We start from the raw sequence: 8270 nt of genomic DNA, 5'->3' as shown, positions 1-8270 counted from the left end.
TGCGGCTCCCCGGGCGCTCCAGAGTGACGTCAGGGCGCCCCAAGCGCATGGATCATGTGATCGCATGGATCACGTCATCCATGCGCATGGGGCGCTCAGACGTCATTCTGGAGCCGCACGGACTGTAAGTATACCGCTCCCCCGCTCCCCACTACTACTATGGCAACCAGGACTTTAATAGCGTCCTGGGTGCCATAGTAACACTGAACGCATTTGGACGACGGTTCCGTCTTCAAATGCTTTCAGTACACTTGCTTTTTTTTTCCGGATCCGGCGTGTAATTCCGGCAAGTGGAGTACACGCCGGATCCGGACAACGCAAGTGTGAAAGAGGCCTTAGTATTGCAAAAAAACGCTACCCATCAAAACCACCTGAAAAATCCTGTTTGATACCATCCTTAGGCTAGATTCACTCTAGCGCTTGTATATCTGGCAGGAAACAGCCTGCCGGATCGCTTTGCATTCCATGCAATGGTTTTCGTCATGGCCGATTCTTGGCATATTTGCCGGGTTGCGGACAGATCTCTGCTGGTCCCCATTATAGTTAATGCGGCCGGACGGTAATGCTGTAGCTTTTGGCAATGCCAAATTGCAGAGAAATCCGACAGGTTGTCCCCTGCAGGATATACAAGTGCTAGTGTGAAAATAGCCTTAGACTACATGTACACTTTGCAGCCTTGCATACAGAGAAGCAGCATGAAAACTGCATAAAGAATGCACGTAAATCCACGGTTGTTTTGTTTGTTGCAGATTTGTTAACAACTCCACTGAAGTCCGTGGGGAAACTCCCTCTACAGAAGATGCGGAATTGCACAAACAGTTTACATGCTGCAGATTTTAAAATCCGCTCGACAGGTCAATTTCCATCCATAGAAAATACGCAATGTGTAAATCAGATTTGCCATATCTCATTCACTTTGCTGTTACTGTAGAACTCTGCAGTTTTTCTGCACAAAAATCCAACACGCAATGTATGCAATTACGCTTAGGCCCCTTTCACATGAGCAAGTATTCTGCGCGGGTGCAATGCGTGATGCGAACGCATGGCGCCCGCACGGAATCCGGACCCATTCATTTCAATGGGGCTGTGTTTGTACATGTGCGTTGGTTTTCACTCATCACTGGTGCGTTGGCCCCATAGAAGTTAATGGAGCTGCGTGAAAAACACATCCGCAAGCAAGTGCGGATGCGATGCGTTTTTCACGGATGGTTGCTAAGAGATGTTTGTATACATTCCGTTTTTTATCACGCGCGTGCAAAACGCATTAAATCGCATTGCACCCACGCAATAAAAACTGAACGCGAATCGCAGGCAAAACTGAAGGACTTTGTTTGCGAAATCGAGCATTTTTAACTGAACACATTTGCAACTCATCCGGACCTAATCCGCACACACTCGTCTGCAAGGGGCCTTAGGGTCTTTATATTCACAAATTTGCACTCTTACGTTCTTTCCATTGGGCGGTAAAAATGCCAGAATAACCACATGTTTTAATTTTGTTGGGCCCAAAGGGAACTGGGTGGAATTGGTACATGTACAGGTTCTTTTAAAAAAATTAGCATATTGTGATAAAGTTCATTATTTTTTGTAATGTACTGATAAACATTAGACTTTCATATATATTTTAGATTCATTACACACAACTGAAGTAGTTCAAGCCTTTTCTTGTTTTAATATTGATGATTTTGGCATACAGCTCATGAAAATCCAAAATTCCTATCTCCAAAAATTAGCATATTTCATCCGACCAATAAAAGAAAAGTGTTTTTAATATAAAAAAAGCCAACGTTCAAATAATTAAGTTCAGTTATGCACTCAATACTTGGTTGGGAATCCTTTTGCAGAAATGACTGCTTCAATGCGACGTGGCATGGAGGCAATCAGCCTGTGGCACTGCTGAGGTGTTATGGAGGCCCAGGATGCTTCGATAGCGGCCTTAAGCTCATCCAGAGTGTTGGGTCTTGCGTCTCTCAACTTTCTCTTCCCAATATCCCACAGATTCTCTATGGGGTTCAGGTCAGGAGAGTTGGCAGGCCAATTGAGCACAGTAATACCATGGTCAGTAAACCATTTACCAGTGGTTTTGGCACTGTGAGCAGGTGCCAGGTCGTGCTGAAAAATGAAATCTTCATCTCCATAAAGCTTTTCAGCAGATGGAAGCATAAAGTGCTCCAAAATCTCCTGATAGCTAGCTGCATTGACCCTGCCCTTGATAAAACACAGTGGACCAACACCAGCAGCTGACATGGCACCCCAGACCATCACTGACTGTGGGTACTTGACACTGGACTTCAGGCATTTCCCTCTCCCCAGTCTTCCTCCAGACTCTGGCACCTTGATTTCCGAATGACATGCAAAATTTGCTTTCATCCGAAAAAAGTACTTTGGACCACTGAGCAACAGTTCAGTGCTGCTTCTCTGTAGCCCAGGTCAGGCGCTTCTGCCGCTGTTTCTGGTTTAAAAGTGTCTTGACCTGGGGAATGCGGCACCTGTAGCCCATTTCCTGCACACGCCTGTACACGGTGGCTCTGGATGTTTCTACTCCAGACTCAGTCCACTGCTTCCGCAGGTCCCCCAAGGTCTGGAATCGGTCCTTCTCTACAATCTTCCTCAGGGTCCGGTCACCTCTTCTCGTTGTGCAGCGTTTTCTGCCACACTTTTTCCTTCCCACAGACTTCCCACTGAGGTGCCTTGATACAGCACTCTGGGAACAGCCTATTCGTTCAGAAATTTCTTTCTGTGTCTTACCCTCTTGCTTGAGGGTGTCAATGATGGCCTTCTGGACAGCAGTCAGGTCGGCAGTCTTACCCATGATTGCGGTTTTGAGTAATGAACCAGGCTGGGAGTTTTTAAAAGCCTCAGGAATCTTTTGCAGGTGTTTAGAGTTAATTAGTTGATTCAGATGATTAGGTTAATAGCTCGTTTAGAGAACCTTTTCATGATATGCTAATTTTTTGAGATAGGAATTTTGGGTTTTCATGAGCTGTATGCCAAAATCATCAATATTAAAACAAGAAAAGGCTTGAACTACTTCAGTTGTGTGTAATGAATCTAAAATATATGAAAGTCTAACGTTTATCAGTACATTACAGAAAATAATGAACTTTATCACAATATGCTATTTTTTTTTAAAGAACCTGTATAGATAGGCATTAAGCAGAGAGGCATGTAGGGCTGCAACGATTAATCGATAATATATAAAAGTTATCGGGAATAATCGTTATCGAATAATTTGTTGCTATGCGGGAGCGGGCGGTCAGGCGCTATGCCTGCGGGTCCTTGAACTTTAAATCAGCGCATCTTTATTACCTTACAATGAAGCTCCAGTAACGGGCAGAGTGGGCGGCAGCGTAACGTCACTCACTCACGTGACGCACCTGCTTCATTCATAAAGTGGGAGGAGCAGGCACGTCTCGTGAGTGAGTGACGTTACGCCGCCGCCCGCTCTGCCCGTTACTGGAGTTTCATTGTAACGTACTAAAGATGCGCCGATTTAAAATTCAAGTAAAAGTTACTGCCAGAATAGTCTACTGCTGTGAGCGGCGGGGCCGGGGCTGTTATGGGGAGGGGGATCTGTGCACTGTTATGGGAGGGGGATCTGTGGATGGCACTGTTATGTGGAGGGGGATCTGTGGATGACCCATATAGCATAAGATGCTATATAGTGTCATCCACAGATCCCCCTCCCCATAACAGTGCCATCCACAGATCCCCCTCCCCATAACAGTGCACAGATCCCCCCCATTAGTTGCTATGTCGCTGTGCGCTTCATGCCCCCGCATATCATAGCATATCATGAGATCATACGAGTGTATCACTGTACAGCAGCGGCGGCATGAAGCGCACGGCGCCATAGCAACCAAGGACGCCGTGCGCTCTGTTAGCGCAATTCATGCGCTTCTCCTTCTTCTTTGTGTGGTGCCAAATCAATTAGAAGTATAAGTATGTGCATGCCATACAGCTTTATAATGAGACCAGACACAGTAGGTGGTTTCATGAAAGCATCTTCTCATCTTCCCTGAGCAATGATAGAAGAGCAGGCGAGAGAGCCTTTTATTCACAGTACATTCACTTAAATAGCAGACATGACATCACAAAAGGGGTGTTCCTTAAGAAGAGACTATTGGCTCCTTAACCTGATAGGAGTGGTTTCACTGAGTCTATAGGTGTATTTGAAGACTGTAATGTAATCCCCTCTTCCCCCTCCCTCATTGACCTTCTCATACATATGGTTTGCAGCCATCTAGTGGACAGAAATGTGCACTACAGAATATTCTCATTATATATGCGTAAAATAATAAATCCTTCTCTCACAGCTCCTGCTGTCAGAAGGAATCCCGGCCGGGTTACCACGGACCGCTCTCGGCCGCGGAACACGGCCGTGTGCATGAGGCCTAACAGTGCCATCCACAGATCCCCCGCCCCATAACAGTGCCATCCACAGATCCCCCTCCCCATAACAGTGCCATCCACAGATCCCCCTCCCCATAACAGTGCCATCCACAGATCCCCCTCCCCATAACAGTGCCATCCACAGATCCCCCTCCCCATAACAGTGCCATCCACAGATCCCCCTCCCATAACAGTGCCATCCACAGATCCCCCTCCCCATAACAGTGCCATCCACAGATCCCCCTCCCCATAACAGTGCCATCCACAGATCCCCCTCCCCATAACAGTGCCATCCACAGATCCCCCTCCCCATAACAGTGCCATCCACAGATCCCCCTCCCCATAACAGTGCCATCCACAGATCCCCCTCTCCATAACAGTGCCATCCACAGATCTCCCTCTCCATAACAGTGCCATCCACAGATCCCCCTCTCCATAACAGTGCCATCCACAGATCCCCCTTCTTATAAGGCCCCTTGCAGACGAGCGTGTCCGGATGCGTTCCGGCAAACCCACGCGAGTAGGTACCCAATTGCAGTCAGTTTTGACTGCGATTGCGTTCCGATGTTCAGTTTTTATCACGCGGGTGCAATGTGTTTTGCACGCGCGTGATAAAAAACTGACTGTGGTACCCAGACACGAACTTCTTCACAGAAGTTCAGGTTTGGGTTAGTTGTAGTGTAGATTGCATTATTTTCCCTTATAACATGGTTATAAGGGAAAATAATAGCATTCTGAATACAGAATGCATAGTACGATAGGGCTGGAGGGGTTAAAAAAAATTAATAAATAATTTAACTCACCTTAATCCACTTGTTCGCGCAGCCGGCATCTCTTCTGTCTTGTTCTGTGAGGAATAGGACCTTTGATGACGTCACTACGATCATCACATGGTCCGTCACATGATCCATCACTATGGTGATGGATCATGTGACGGACCATGTGATGAACGTAGTGACGTCATCAAAGGTCCTATTCTTCACAAAAGAGGACAGAAGAGATGCCGGCTGCGCGAACAAGTGGATTAAGGTAAGTTAAATTATTTATTTATTTTTTTTAACCCCTCCAGCCCTATTGTACTATGCATTCTGTATTCAGTATGCTATTATTTTCCCTTATAACCATGTTATAAGGGGAAATAATAATGATCGGGTCCCCTTCCTGATCGTCACCTAGCAACCGTGCGTGAAAATCGCACTGCATCCCCACTTGCTTGCGGATGCTTGCGATTTTCACGCAACCCTATTCATTTCTATGGGGCCTGCGTTACGTGAAAAACGCACAAAGAGGAGCATGCTGCGATTTTCACGCAATGCACAAGTGATGCGTGAAAATTACCGCTTATGTGCACAGCCCCATAGAAATGAATGGGTCCGGATTCAGTGCGGGTGCAATGCGTTCACCTCACGCATTGCACCCGCGCGGAAATCTCGCCCGTGTGAAAGGGGCCTAACAGTGTCATCCACAGATCCCCCTCTCCATAACAGTGTCATCCACAGATCCCCCTCTCCATAACAGTGTCATCCACAGATCCCCCTCTCCATAACAGTGTCATCCACAGATCCCCCTCTCCATAACAGTGTCATCCACAGATCCCCCTCTCCATAATAGTGTCATCCACAGATCCCCCTCTCCATAACAGTGTCATCCACAGATCCCCCTCTCCATAACAGTGTCATCCACAGATCCCCCTCTCCATAACAGTGTCATCCACAGATCCCCCTCTCCATAACAGAGCCATCCACAGATTCCCCCCCATAACAGTGCCATCCACAATTTGTTTTAATATGGCCTTTGAACATAATTTTTCAAGTAAAATCATATAAACCCCTTTTTTGTCATTTTTTTTTTCTTTTCCCCCGATTAATCGATGATATTATCGACAACTAATCGATTATTCAAATACTCGTTAGCTGCAGCCCTAGAGGCATGGCTAAGGCTCAGTTCACACCTTAGCGTTTTACAGCGCGTTCCTACGCGCTGTAAAACGCTCGACAAGGAGAAACTAATGCTTCCCTATGGGAATGGTTCTCACCTGGGCGTTTTACAGCGCGTACGATCGCGCTGTAAAACGCCCGACGCTCACACAAGTACAGGAGCGTTTTTTTTGGGCGCTTGTCGCGCGTTCCCGTACATAGACTTTCGGGAACGCGCGACACTGTGTGTACACTTGTCTCTGTATGCGCGCTTGTAAACGCCCGTACAATCGCGCATACAGAGCGCTCCTTTCAGAACGCTCAGGTGTGAACTGAGCCTTAGTGTTAAAAGAAATTTGCTGCGGCATGCCGCTGATAGTACCCATCCTTAGTCATACCTCTCAACTTTTAAAAAGCCTTTCTGCTATATTATCTGCATCTATAAAGTTACTGTTCCATCTGTGGTGTTAAATCTGACTGCAGGTAAGACTTTTATGGCATATCCACAAGAGTCCAATAGATTCAGATCCCACCATGGTTCCCATAGAAGTAAATGGAGAGGGCAATACATGTGGGTTCACATCTCCATACACTACCATAGGCAAATGAATCTCTGTTCTCAAGACTTTTATGGTAAATCCACATTAAAATTAGAGATCGGAATACCCCTTTAAATGATGTCTGCACTGTATTGCAGGTTTACCCCATGGTTGCTACATGGGAATGTATCCTTAGTAACAGATTACCCATCTTTCATGATATTGCCCAGCTGCCTAACTGCTCCACTCAGCAACAGCAGAGGCTTAGAGGGAACATTGGTTGTTAACAGTAATTGCAGTGTCGCGATCCTCATTACACAGTGTACTCATAGCAGGTGGTTGTCATTACCAACAGGACAGCCTGTTGAATCGGGCCACATTGCATGTCATGGTTTACATTAGCATAGGATTGTTTTGGGTATCAAATTTTCGATACCCAATCGATACTTTTATCTGGTATCGACCTCGATACCGGGATTTGCCTTTTTTTTGATACTAGGCTTTGCTATTGCACAGTCTAGTATCAGAGAACATGGAGCGCGCTGCTCTCAGCGTGCTTCGTGTTCTCCTCAGCAGCACAGGGGGGAAGGAAGCAGTCTCTCCCTCCCCCCTGTGCCGCCACCACTAATGAGGAGAGAGGGGCGGGCGCACTGCGCCACCAATGAAAGTAAACGTTTAATACAAATTCAGAAGCTGCGATCAGCGGCAGTTAACCCCTCAGGTGCCGCACCCGCCTCCTGTATTAAATGTTAGTTATCAGGCATGCTCAACTTGCGGCCCTCCAGCTGTTGTAAAACTACAACTCCCACAATGCCCTGCTGTAGGCTGATAGCTGTAGCTGTTCGGGCATGCTGGGAGTTGTAGTTTTGCAACAGCTGGAGTGCCGCAGGTTGAGCATGCCTGTTAATTATCATTGGTGGGGCAGTGCGCCCTCCTCCCCAGTATTAAAATCATTGATGGCGCAGTGCGCCCCCTCCACTCTACCCCCCAGTATTAAAATCATTGGTGGCGCAGTGCGCCCCCTCCCCCCACTCCACAGTATTAAAATCATTGGTGGTAGTGGCCACAGGGTCCCCTCCCCCCTCTTCATTGGTGGTGTAGTGGCAGCTTCTGATCGGAGCCCCAGCAGTGTAATGGGTTACCATGGCAGCCAGGATGCTTCTGAAGCCCTGGCTGCCACGGTAAGCTCACTGCTGCTGTGTGCACAAAGCACAGGGCAGCAAGGAGAGTGTGAAGTAAAAAAAAAACAACCAAAATATTAAGTATAAATCACCCCCTTTCCCAATTTTACATATGAAATATATAAACAATAAAAAAATAAACATAGTACATATCGCCACGTCCGAAAAGTCCAAACTATTAAAATATTTAAAAAATGTCCTATGTGGTGAACGCCATAACAGAAAATAAATAAATAAAAACT

This window comes from Bufo bufo, chromosome 5 (genome assembly GCF_905171765.1).
Source record: "Bufo bufo chromosome 5, aBufBuf1.1, whole genome shotgun sequence".
NCBI lineage: Eukaryota > Metazoa > Chordata > Amphibia > Anura > Bufonidae > Bufo > Bufo bufo.
This window is presented reverse-complemented; position numbering follows the sequence as displayed.